Source organism: Propithecus coquereli, unplaced genomic scaffold, assembly GCF_000956105.1.
Source record: "Propithecus coquereli isolate 6110/MARCELLA unplaced genomic scaffold, Pcoq_1.0 Scaffold2, whole genome shotgun sequence".
Taxonomy (NCBI): domain Eukaryota; kingdom Metazoa; phylum Chordata; class Mammalia; order Primates; family Indriidae; genus Propithecus; species Propithecus coquereli.
In genome coordinates this window covers 678,633-692,727 of record NW_012144966.1, presented here as the reverse complement: position 1 = coordinate 692,727, position 14,095 = coordinate 678,633, and the positions used below count along the sequence as shown (strand labels likewise).

The following is a 14,095-nucleotide window of genomic DNA, read 5'->3' as shown; positions in this document are numbered from 1 at the left end:
TGCTTTCTCCTTTTGCAGTGCAATGGTTCAAGAGAGATTTTTCTTAATATTTCAGATCAATTGTATTTGAATTAAAAAATGCTAGCTGCAAATCTACAAACAACAGTTGCACTGGGAAGCCTTTATTATTAGAGAAATATCAGATACCCAAATTTAAAGTCATAACATTTCAGTAAAATACATAATGTGTGGTTTCCATTAATAAAATATTTTGAATAGAAATAGCAGAATATTTTTATACAAAGTATTGGGTCTGTCATCACTTCCATTTGCAAAGGATGAAGACTGTCAATATTAAGTCCTGTTCGTAAGAGCATCTTGGGTTGTAATAGTTAGGGAAGCAATAAAGAGTTCAAAGGAGCAGTTGTGAAAGACATGAATAGAATATGTTTTCTTAGGTGCCACTTGAGGGAAAAATACTTTGATAGATCCAAAGGAAATAAGAAACTTAAACTGAGATTGTCAAGGCTGAGAAAGCCACTTGTGGAGGTATAAATATAATCATCAAACACAGCTATTAGAAAATCATACTGGTTTCAAACTCATTCTGAAAGCAGAAATAGGGTTCTGTGGGCTCCTGTTTTAGGGGGTGAAGTTGCTTGCGTGAACCCAGGGATTCATTGCTTAACTCGTTTCTCTCTCTAGGGCAGTTCTAAGAGATGTGATATTCTTTTCAACTCACCACACTTCTTTCAACTACCTAGTTCTACTTTCGAAATATATAGCACTGAATACATGATAAAAGTATTTTATCCTTCATGAGTGCTCTCTGTATGCAGCTCAGTGCTGAGTAGGAATATAATGTCTTTAACTTCAAAGAGATTTTAATTTACTTAGGGAGGAAAGACATATATGCATAAAAAATACAGTGTAAGGCAAGTCAAGGCCGTGCTTATAGAAACTGATGTTGTCAAAGAGATTCTTTAGTTGGGCCTTGAGGACAATGGAGTGGATATTGTTGGCTCAGTAGCCAACATTCATTACTTGCTTTCCCATTACTAACAGCATACAGTCTTTAACTTGGATAACATACATCCCTCAGTACAAGCTCAAGTACGTCAGGGGAAAGCATGGTTAGATTAATCCAACCATTGGTACCTTATATTTCGCCTGTTCAATTGGGGATAGGAGTGGAGGATAGAAGGGGAGGATATGACCCAATCAGGGTGAATTTCAGGACTCTTGTTTGGAATGCTGGGAAGAGTCTCTCTCTTCCTCCAACATCATGTTGCATGGATGTGAAGCCTGGCACCACTAGAGTCATTTTGCCAGACATAAGCCCAACGGCCAATACAGTATACAATATACTGCCAAGACACCTGCAAAGAAACAGAGGTAGAGCCACTGGATCAAGTCAATGTGAAACCTGTCTTAAAGCTAGACTAATGCATATTCTTACTGTTTAACCCAGTTTAAGTTTTTTTTTGTTTGTTTGTTTCATGTGGCTGAAGCCTTCTGATTTAGATGGGTACATTTCAAAGAAATAAAGAGGCTAGTGTGTTCCAGACACAAGTAATACTGAAGAGATGCGAATAAGTCAGAAGCCTCCAGAAGATAAAGAGTATACCCATATTTTGGCAGTGGAGAGTGTATATAATGTAATAGGAGGGCAAGTATAAAAAAAGTGGTTCAGAGATATAGAAAAATTTAAAACTTAGGCCATGGATTTTGGACTTTTTGTGGGCATGGTCAATAAATGGGTTTTGACTGATGAATGTAAGGATAACAACAAACATTTATTGAGCACTTATTATGTGTTGGCATTATACATGTATTATTTCATTTAATTATTAAAATCTTTAACCAAGTACTATCATTTTTCCTGTTTCACAGATGAGGAACATGCTTAGTAACATGGTTAGTAAGTGGCAGAGCTGAGATTAAAATCCTTGCATTCTGATCTCGGAGTAGGCACTCTTAACTAATGCTTTAGTTTGCCCTCTTCATATCATAGTAAAAGTGGTGTTTTAAAAAGGTTAATCTGAGGTGGCCAGTTAGCTAAATTGGTTAGAGCATAGTGCTAATAAAGAGGTTAATCTGGTAGCAGTGTACAGAATGATTTAGAGGGGAAGAGTGAAGCAAGGGAAAATAGTTCTGGCACAAAATTTTAGTATGTCTGAGATATTATAAAGAAATAATTGATAGTATTGATATTTGATAATTGATAGTATGTAGGGGCTGATTAGAAGAAAAACATAAGGAATAATCATAGATGTTTTTGACATTCCTGCCCTGGAAGATTTGTGGGAAATGATGACACCAATGACAGAAAAATGGAAGGTGGAGAAAGAATTGTTTTTTTGTTGTTGGAGAAGGGGATGGTGGATAAACTCTGTTTTAGGTATATTCAGTTTGAGGTGATAGCAAAACCCTCAAGTATAAATGCTATTTAGACAGCTGGGAATGAAAGAATAAAACTGGAGATACAGTTTGGATATTAGTTTCATTGAAGTAATAGTTGAAACCATAATTTTATCATTAATCTTAATGAGAATAAAACAAAGTGAAAGCATCATTATTATTACTTTTTAAATTTACTGCATCCACCTGGAGTCCTTTCAGTCACTTGAAAAAACATTTGTAATGCTTAGACTTGGATAAAAATTCTCTAATAAACTCTGATGAATGAAGAAAAGATAAGAAATAATATGCTTAAGGTTGTACTTTACATTGGTCATCAATTCAATACACATTTGTATATTAGGAACTCTATTTATAAAGTAATTAATTCCTGTGCATGTATATTTTAACAATGGGGTGGCCAAATTCCTTCTATATCACTTTTGGTACTGCTTCCATTTTATCAAAGATTCTCATCTATAGTTTTAGGGTAAAATCTAGGTATATCCCAATCATCTCTTTATAACATCAATTATTTTTGAGTCTATTTCCTCTCACTTTTTATGGCTACGCTAAAAATGTAAAATTTACTATTTTCATGCCACCGTTTTCTTCCTTATGCTATCTCTATGTGATTTTCATCTGTGAATTGGAAATCAACATTATTTGCTCACTTTTTCATTTCACAATATATTTCTTATCATGAAAAAGTCATTTAAAATGTAAAGATTTCAAAAATTAGTTGACATTAACGAAAACTAAAGAATAGTCAACATTCTTTTTCTGCTCACATAGTAAATGTTATGGTTATATCCCTACATCTGTTTCACCCACATCCCATTATGTGGCAACGACGTAGTTTTGTTGGGCCGAGCCTATCAGGTAGTCTCACTCTCTTGGTACAGTGATAGGTTCAGGTTAGTCAGACCTAAGTCATCAGAGCACAGCCTGCCCTGGCAGCCACGGGGATGAATAAAAGGTACTCCAATCAGTGCACAGTTCAGGACTTCTGTTGAATGGATATAAGAGAAGACCAGCTCAGATATGGAAAGGCCCTGATTGTTTTTGTCAGCCGTATTATGTCCGTGAAAGAAATTATTGTTAAGTCAACACCATGGACAGTGAAGCCCAAGTCCAGAATGAAACTGAGTTTCTGACAAAACTAGGCTGCTGGATCAACCAATCCTGAAATCTTATCAATTTCTGAATTTTCTACTTACATGAGCCAATAAATTTCCTTATTGTTTGTATTTCTGTGTTGAATTTTCCTTTATATATTACTGTAGGTATCCTAAGAGGTAGAGCTTTCTTTCTCTATTGTAAGCTAACTATTGTTACAGGGAAAAGTCCTACATATGCCATCTTTACACCTCTGTACTCAGCTCTTCCTTCTTCACTAAACTACTCATGGCAGTTGCACAAGGCTTTGAAATTGAGCCTTATTTATCCATCGCTTACATGCAAGGAGTGTCTGTTATCATTCTCATAGACTTTCTTACAAATGAGCTCATTTCCTTAGGGGTGTTATGGCCTTCTGGGATTTCTAAACTTTGCCGTTGTTTCTTGAAGGAAAATGATGTTGTTGAGGCTGCCAAAATATCCCCACTTTCAATTTGGTTTACAAACAGTCCCATTTCTTAATTCATTGACCAGCACATTTTTAAAACATCTTAAAATATCTTACAAAAAGGAAAATATTCATTTTAAAAGAAGTAAACAAAGAAAAAAACCAATACAATGTTTTTCATAATGTTGGTTCCTTATAAAACAGATGCCTAACTCATCCTCTATTAGTGCTGTCCAATAGTAATTTCTTTCAAGGTAGAAATGTTCTATATTCACACTGTACAAAATGGTAGCCCCTAGCCACATATAGCTATTGAGCACTTGAAATGTAACTAGTGTTAACTAAGGAATTGAATTTTTAATGTTAATCTTAATTAATATAATAAACTAATGTAAATTTAAATTTGAATAGCCACATCTGGCTAGTGTTACCATATTAGATAACACAGCAGTAGATCAACCTTAGAATATTATAGGGTTAAATAGAACAAATGGCAAAAGAATGCTTTAGCCTAACAAGTGTACTTTTATAGTCTTTTCTTATCCTTGAGATGTAGTTCAACCTTTATTTAATGAGTTTCTTTTTTTAAGAGATGGAGTCTCACCATATTGCCCAGTTTGGGCTCGAGTGATCTTCCTGCTTCAGCCTCCCAAGTATTTGGCACTACAGGTGGGCAGAGTACCCAGTTTATTTAATGAGATTTTCTTCATTTAAATCAAATTAAGTGAGACTGCTGGATTTTTTTTTTTTTTTTGAGACAGGGTCTCACTCTGTTGCTCAGGCTGGAGTATAGTAGCATGTTCATAGATCACTGTAATCTTGCCTGGGCTAAAGGGATCCTCCTGCCTCAGTTTCCCAAGTAGCTAGGACTACAGGTATGCATCACCACATTCCCAAAGTGCTGGGATTATGGGTGTGAGCCACTATGCCTCACCTTGTTGGATTATTGTGTGGATTCTTCTCTCTCCCTAACTCATCACAGCTGACTGGTCACCAAGTCTTATTCATCCTTCCCTTAAATATATCTTAAAGATATCCCCTCCTTTCCATCTCCATTACCACTGTTTAGATCTTATTTGACCTTTATTATTTTAATGGCTTCCTAATTTTCCTCTTTATTACCACTCTTGCTTCTTTCTATTTTACTTCCTACCTGTTCATAGAGTGACCTTCCTAAAAACAATCTCACCATATCACTTCCCTGCTGTAGAATAAACTTCCCACTACAAATGTGGACCATGATCAGCCTTATAGGCATCACTTTGAGCTCATTAGAAATGCAGAATCTCGGGCCTCATCCCAAACTAAATCAGAATCTGCACTTTATTTAATGGGATCTACAAAGGCAATTTTTATGCACATCTGAGTTTGAGAAGCACTGTTACAGGATGAAGCCCAAACTCCTTAGCGTATCTTGGAGACTCTACATGATTTGGTCCAGCTCAGTTTCCAGCCTCATCTCCAGCATCTGCCCTTTCTGAACCTCTTAAAGCCTACACTTTAAGTCATACAAAATAATTTGCAATTGTATGTATCCACCTTTGTTCCTCTGTCTAAATAACCTTTTTTCCAGGTCATCAAGACCCTACTGAAAACTTATTTCCTACATTTCTTTGCAAGAGTTAAGTATACCCTCTTTGTACTTCCATAGACTTTTATAGACACTGCTCTTACAGCATGTAACACAATAGATTGTAAGTATTTGTGTGTCTCTTTATACTAGACTGTGAATTTTTTGAGGAGAGGCATTATTTCTTATACAGTTGTGTTGTTCTCAATAGTTTCCAATACATGCTTGCTAGATGAATGATCTGTTTCAAAAGTGTATATTAGATAATGGTAGTATTTCATAGAATCATTACATTTCAAAGGTAAAAAGAATCTTACTGATCACCTTGTGGAGGATTTTTATTTTACAAGTACAAGAGGAAAACTGAAGCCTCCAAAGTTGAATGACTTTTCCAAAATTATTGGCATGGTAACATTTTCTCAATATGCACTAGGCACCTCATAAAATATGCAGCTAATAAACATGGTACACTTATTTTTCTCTCTCTGGTATTGAGATGAACTAAATTTCCCCCTACTAGTAAAGTAAAGACTTTAATAAACTTAGGTTATTCTTGATTTCTTCTGCTAATCCTTTCTTCACCTTTCTCTTGTGGGAAATGAGAGGGCTCTTTTCTATCTTCCTTTCAGTTTAATGTTATATGATGCTAATCAGAAAGCTGGTGAAGTAATTAGGGATGCAGTGCCATCAGTACACAGCTGATCGTAAGCTTTGCATCTGCTTTCATCAGATCTAGGATGTGGTTTCTTGAATTTCACAGTGTCTGGCAGAGTAAAGAATGTGGAGGAAAGCAGTTGGATCAGGCACCATCTAGATAAGACTAAAGCAATCCTCCTATGTAGAGGGAGACATTTGAAGTATACAGCAGCCAGTGACATCATGGAAAATAAATCCACCCTTTGTCTCACCCACCCTTTGTCTCTGAAAGCCACAATTTTGTGGGAAATCTTGGATTGCAGGTTATTCCTAATTTCCTATATTTTGACCAAAACTTCTACAGTCACCTTCTACATGCTTTAAAATAAATAGATGTTATCTTTTCTTCCATTTGGGAAGCTTGCTATGATTTTATCTTCTTGCACTATATTTCAGACCTATGTTGATGACTTCTACATCAATTATAATACTTGTCTTACACATCCCTGAGCAGTTTGATTTTTTTTTTGCCATGAATCTTAATTAGAAGATGGGCTTGGTATATCTTTTAGTTATTTCTGGATTCCAGCTGTGGTCAAAATCTGTTCGAGGGGAGAATATAATATAATCAGAGTGATTTATTCTTTTCTATTGGGGAATCCATTAACTTAATTTTGACCAGCACTTAATAAATGTCTAACATGTAGGATTGTAATTACAGGATGGTTATGACAGGCCTTCACTTTAGGAACATGGTTTAAATTTTAAAAGTTTCCTATATCCATTACATATTGCACATCTGAGACTAATTCATGTTATGCTAAATTTAGCATGACCATATAATGTCAGGTGCAAACTGAGGTATTTTGGGTAATGAAAGGAGTTGTAATTTGTCATACCTGATCAACAGATTAAACAAGGACTGTCCTGGGAAAACTGGGATAATGTCAGGCAAACTGGAACATATGGTCACCTTAATTAAATATCACTTTCTGTTATACGTGTATTTTCACATTTGTAAGTATGATAGTAATTAGGGAGCACATTGGGTTAAATGTAACTATTTTATGATGCTTATTATATGTCAGGTACTACAATAAATCTGTGGTCAGATTTTAGTTAGAGAAACAGAATATGTACATATAATCATATTAAGCAAATATGTATAGTGGAATGAATACTGGACAGAGAGCCAGGAGACCTAGATTAAAAAATTAGCCTTGAAATTCAATCGCTCTCTTTGGTCAAATCATTTAACCTCTCTGAGGCTCAGTTTTCTTACCTGTGAAATGGAAGGATATTAATTCTTCATAGGATAGTGCGAGAAGGTGGTAAAAAATGTAAAGCTGAGAGTGGTGGCCCTTCCCTGTAGTACTCACTACTTGGGATGCTGAGGGCAGGAGGATCACTTGAGCACAGGAGTTCAACACTAGCATGGGCAACATAGTGAGACTCTGTCCCTGAAAATAAAATGAGAAAGCACCTAACATAGTATCTGTCAAATAATGAATGCTTGATAAAGGGTTATCTGAGTTTGCTGATATTCCAGTTTAATGAAAGGCAATCAGAATGGAAGTTAGAGACTTATTCTCTTTGTAAAAACTTTAACTATGATGTTAGCAGCAGTTGTTATTTAATTGGTATTCAGTGTCCAGATCTATTTGCTTATTAGGGGTTTTAAATTTATTTCTGATCACATAAAATTCACCTTTTTAAGTTCTGTAAGTGGTCAGAGTTGTAATGAAGATAAAGATGTAATTAAGAAAAGAGTAACATCAGTTATGCCTACATGTCCCAACCTCTAACATTGTGCTATTTCACATTACAGATGTGCTTATCAATTGCTAGGAGGGAGCAAAATAGAAACATTATAATGATATAAATGAAAGACAATTAGAATATTATTTTCCCAGGTCCTTTTAATATAAATAGCTCTATGAGTTTTATGACATAATAATTAACAAATAACCTCCTATATTGCCAAATACACAAAGAGTAATAAAGCTTATCTAGACTAATATCCTCTAAATTTTTCATTACTTCTTGGCCTTGAATTCCAATAATTAAATTGTACTAATATCTAACTTATTTTCCAGGAACAAACAATATATTCTTTCTCTGATGGTGTGCTCTTTGGTCATCACTAATATAATACTATTATTTTAAAATGAAATTATGGTCCTATAACCAGTAGCCATGCACTTTGAGTTGCTTCTACAATAATGCTGATTAACTTGGGATGAACCAGTCATATTTTCCCACCCAATTCCTGGTCAGGAAATAACATGTTGTCATCTGACAACTGGCAAAGATTAACAGTCAGCTGTGGCCACTGCACTGACTGACTCACTCAGGGATTTAAATCATGACCTTGGCCTCATTATGATGCTGTTATAATCTACTGAGCAAAACAGCTACAAAAATAAATTCTGAAAACAGGAAGTAAAAAATTCTGCTATTTGTGTCTTCAAGATACAAAGCCCTGTGCATCTATGTCCTTTGAGTAATTCTATTAGCAGGTGTTTTAGACATGGATGAACTGAAGGCAGGCTATCCTCCTGAATATCAAAGCCAATCATGTCAGTCCTCTGGCTAAAATATCTTCACTGCCTGTCTAATGATTATAAGACAAGTGCAAATTCTTCAGCATAGCATATAAGGCTGTAGCATAATCTTGCCACAACCTATTTCTCTAGCTTTACTTTTTGCTACAATTCCCTGCCTCCCTTTCTTCATAAATACCCTTTCTTCATACTTCATAATCATAAGTGTTTTTCCCATTATTTTGTGACTGCTCATATATTCAGTATATATTTATTAAGCCCCTATAATTTGTGAGACACTCTGATAGGCCCTGGGGAAATTGGAGTGAAAGGTACATTCCTTTATCTTAAAGAATTCATAGTCCAGTTGAGGAGACAGACAAGGAAATAAACAGCTACAACACACTGTGACAAGTGCTATCTGTGAGCAAAGTATGAACAGTGGTAAAAGAGCCTGCGGCAAACAGGTAGAAGGAGGAAAAAGGGAAGGATGAGCATATGGTGAAGACAATGAAGAAGTTAATGGACTGAAAAGAAGGTTATGGGAGAGAGAGTAGAAAGGTGATTTAAGCTGAGGGAATATTAAGTCACAGAGATGAGAAACTTTGCATATTCAGTAAAGCACAAGCAGATTGTCATGGCCGAAGAGGGGGATGTGTTTATAGGCTAGGTTGGAGGCAAGGCTAGAGAAGCAGACAAGAGCTGAATGCTAAAGGAATCTGTTTAGCTAGCAAACAGTTTAGATCTTACTTCTTTGCACCCACTTTTCTCTCTTTTGAAAATGCCTTTTCCCTTTCTCCTATCCAACTTAAACCAATAATAATGACAAATCCTCTTCCCAGAAATTCATTGAACAAATATTTCTTGGAACACCTACTATGTGCTGTGTACTGTTTTAGGTGCTTGGGATGCATGAGTAAAATTCCTGCTCTGTCCTTGTGCTTATATTCTAGTAGGGGAAATAGATGATCAATGGTAAACATAATAAACTGGTATATTATTTACTTTTAAGTAAAAATATAGTTGTCAGAGAGTGGCAAATACTATGGAAAAAAAAGGTAGGGTAGGGTAAAGGAGATTGCAGTAACCAGGGAGGGTGTGGGGCAGGCTAGAGTATTAAATAGATAGAAAATTGAGCAAAAATTTGAAGAAGAGGGAGTTAGCCAAGCGAATATCTTTGTGAAGCATGTTCTAGGGAGAGGGAACAGCTCGAAGAAAGCCTAAAAGAAAGCAGAGATCATGTGGGACTTATAAACCCAAAAGGAGTTTAACTCTTACGAATAAAGTAGGAAGCCACCTCAGGATTTTGACCAGTGGAGTATTATGATCTGACTAATGTTTTAGGAGGCTTGCTCTTGCTCTTTTTTTTTTTTTGAGATAGGATCTCACTCTGTTCCTGGGCTGGAGTATAGTGTCATCATCATAGTTCACTGCAACCTGAAACTCCTGGGCTCAAGGGATCCTCCTGCCTCAGCCTCCTGAGTAGCTGGGACTACAGGCGCAGGCCACCATGCCTGGTTAATTTTTCTATGTAGACATGGGGTCTTGCTATGTTGCTCAGGCTGTTCTCAAACTCCTGGCATCAAGTGATCCTCTTGCCTCAGCCTCCCAAAGGGTAAGAATTATAGGCATGAGCCACCATGCCTGGCCAATGCTTGATCTTAATGCTGTGCTGAGAAAACACTGTAGAACCACAAGCATATAAACATAGAGATATGTTAGGAGAAACTGTAGAAATGCCAATCATGTAAGTATATTTGTGTGTAGCAGGAGTGCTGCGAAGATTCTGAGCATTGTGAAGCAGCCAACTTTCTTAGCAAAGTACTAAGTCTTCAGTAAATTCTAGTGTGGTGACTATTTTCGTTTATGACTTTAGATATATTTCATAGATTACAAGTAGCCCTTATTCACATGTAAAAATGGAAGTCCATAAACTCACAGGCTTCACAAGCCTATAGGACTGCAGAAAGGACTTGCATTTTGGGATTAGTTTATGGCCTGTAAAGACTTCGAAAATTCAGTGATCAAGATGGCCAGTTACTTCTAAAGTTAAACATGATATTGTAGTTTTGACTCAACTTCAAATGTGTTCATACACTGAGGGACATGCTCAAGAAAAATAGAAAGCCATACAGGACACAGTGAGAGGCGATAAACATTTTAAGTAAGACACCAAACCAGAACAAACAAAACAGAACACCTCTAAGATCCATATTGTAGAAGGACCAAAAGATAGAGATCTTGTGAAGATATTTTACTTTCTTTAGTTCTGAGCCTAGAAATGTTATGTTAAATTGGGGCGAGTATTTTGAAAAGTAGCTTATTTAGGCTAAAGCCTATTTAAAAATTCAAAATGATATATGTTCAAATTATATGATATATAAATACTGTGACACATTTTTATTTCATAAAAGTGTGTGACTAACCATGGAGGATGATTTTAATATACTTCCACTCCTAAGAATTCTCTTTAATAGGAAAAACACATCTAGTTGTAGTAGACTGTAAAAAGGAAACACAGTAAGCCCACTCACTTCTGCTTCAATCCTATAAAAAGTCAGGCATTCCAGTGATAGGGCTCATGTCCATTATATTTCATTAGCTGGCACTGTCTCCAGGCAGGTGAGAGGCAGGGGGCACGGAGGGGGGGTTTGCAGGGAGAAACAGCCTCAGGTGCCCAGCATGCTATGTGACTCCTAGAAAACAGTGCAGGGCCCAGGAGGTGACCTTTTACTGTAAAGGAAGCCAAAATTGTCCGTTTTGGACAAATACTTTTAAGTTCACATTTTATATACTCAAAATAACTGAGCTATTTTAACACTGAAGTTTCAACCTCAAAGCAGTGTGTGTATTCTGGCTTCTGGTTCTGCTTGGGTTGGTGGCTGGGGGTGGGAGGTGGTATTATTTTCAAATCTGGCTCAGAAATAGTTGAATAAGGTAGAGTGTTCCACTTATTCTTTTTGATTATTTTTAGTTCTGCTCTCCTCTCACTTAAAGGAGCGCTTAGTGTATTTTAGTAACACTAGGGTTTCCTAAGGTAAAGTTGAAGATACCTGTATTTAATGGTACCTGTCACTGCATATGAGAGGAAAGTGTGGATAGTAAAATTCAACATTTCTATTTTAAGTAAAAAATTCAGTTCTCTTTAGAAGTGTTCTTTTTGCTTGTTTTCTACTTCTTGCTTGTGATTTTTTTTCCTCCTTCATTATCTATTTTGCAATACACATGGTGTAATTCTCAACTTTTACATTACTCACTTGAAGAACTTTCAAACTACATCGACAACCAGGGTCCTAACCCCGGAGACTGAACTAGGGTTGGGCCCAGGAAGTATTTTAAAAAAGTGACCCAGGTAATTTTAATGTGGAGCTAGGGTCAAAAACCATTATGGTTCAAATTGGAGTAAAAATATCTAGGTTCTATTAATAGTTTCAGCTCTGCAGTTTACTAGCTGGCTGTTCTTTCTCTTCAATTTCCCACAGGATAATGAGTTGGATTAGAGATTTATAAAAATTCTTTAACTCTAAAATGAAATTAAATAAATCGGGATTCATATGATCTCACCTGGTTTGCTTAGCGCCAAAGAGATGAAAACCCAATTATTTGGAGTATGAGTCTTGTCTGAAACAGATAAGTAATAATAATAATAATGATAATAAAAGCACTTGAGTAAACTTTTTCCTTTTCCCAATTACAAGGCATGGGAGAAAAGAAAAATAGAAATTTAAGCTTAGAAATCACAAGAGACTTCTGGGGCTGCTTTCTCTGTCCCCAGCTCTCTTAAATTAGGAGCTAGTCAGATGGTACCTGGGGAACAGAGGGAGGAGGGAGAGAGCTTACTACAACCAAGAAGGTAAATATAATACAAACCCCAAAGGCTTTACATTACTCATCAGACTGTAATCTGGCTTGGTACTAAACAGCCTGAGAGTGGAAGGCTGGGTAGGGGTGTGTACACACCAGCCCCCCTCTCCAACTCTCTGTCACTGCAGTGCTTGCCCTGAGGGCCCGGAAGAAGGGGTGATCCCAGGCGATCCACCCCCAGCTCTGGCCTCCCCGCCCCGCCCCGCCCACGAGGGTTGTCTGGGCGGCGCCCAGCCCCACGCAGAGCAGAAGCCGGCGGCGGCTACCTCAGTTCTCCAGGAGCTGGTGTTTCGTCTACCCTCGTCCTCTTTCGCTGAGTCCATCTTTGTGCTTCGAAAATCAGACTCTGACTCTAACCCGATCTCCTTGCTTCTCTGCCTCTTCTTTCTAGACTAGAGTGAGCGCCAAAAAGGACCTAACAGACGGAAGTCCTTGGCCTAAGCGGTTGGCTCTCCGGATGATACTTAGTCCTTTCACCTTTACAGCCTCCCATAGTCTTTTCATTTTCACACCCTGTGCAAGCCTAACGCTCCCAATTTCTCTTCCGTCCTCCCCTCAGCACCTCTCCGCACATTCTCTGCCACCAGCACGGTCTTCCAGAACTTCCTCACTCCGGGGCCCCTAGCCCAGTCCCAGCCCACAGGACCACCTGCGCTCCGCAGTCGCTCACACCTCCCTTCCCCCTCAGATAATCCCTAGAGGCCCCTCTACGCTCTTCCTCTTCCTGGACCCCCATCCCTGACCCCCCCAGGGGACCCCGCCCCCACGCTCACGTCCCCTTCTCCGGAGCCCTGTCTGCCCACCTTGCGTGCACACTCTCACCTCGGGGCAGGACCCCCCCGACACCCGATGCTCCCCCCTCCCCGTCACACTCCTTCGTCTTCAGACCTGACACTCCGGCGCTTCGCCACTCTCACAAGCTCCCCGCCCCGCCCCCAATACCTCAGGCACCCTCACACTCACACTCCTTTACCTCCCCCGTCACACCTGGCACCCCCCCTTTCCCGACTCCAAACCCCTCGGGCGCCCCCTCACACGCTCACATTCTCCACACCTTCGTCCCGGAAAACTCGGGCGCCCCTCCCCCCTACGCTTACATTTCCCCACGCCCCGCCCGGCCCCAGCCCCTAGAACGTGCTCGGGAGGGGTGGCAGCCGCTCGTGAGCCGCCCGCCGTGCCCGGCCTCGGCAGCAGGGAGGTGACGCGGTCCCCGCGGGAAGAGCCGGGGAAGCGGAGGGGCGGAGGAGGTGCGGGCGGCAGCACCGAGCGGCGGCGGCGCGGGGAGCGCCGACTCCTTGGACCCAAGGGGCGGCGGCGGCGGCGGCGGCGGCTGAGCGACCCCGGGCGGGCGCGTGATGAGGAGGGGCCGGCGCCCGACCCTTCTACGGGTCAGAGCTCGTTTAGATCGGGGCGTTGGCAGCCTAGGGGCCCTGGCCCTGGCGCTCTCCGCCACTGGTCCCTGTCATTCCTTCCCGGCTTTCGCTTCCCCACTCTAGCCCCGGGTGGGGTGGGGGCGGGGTCTCCCGCGGCAGTCTCTGGCCCCGCGACCCTCTCCCGGGCGTTTCTCCAGGGGTC

The 14,095-nt window shown here is 39.5% G+C and overlaps 1 pseudogene; it reads right to left on the bottom strand.

Annotated features, from left to right (window-relative positions):
- The window catches only part of LOC105809675, a 33,994-nt pseudogene extending 21,151 nt beyond the window's left edge, over positions 1 to 12,843 (bottom strand).
- Positions 12,844 to 14,095: the final 1,252 nt, after the last annotated feature.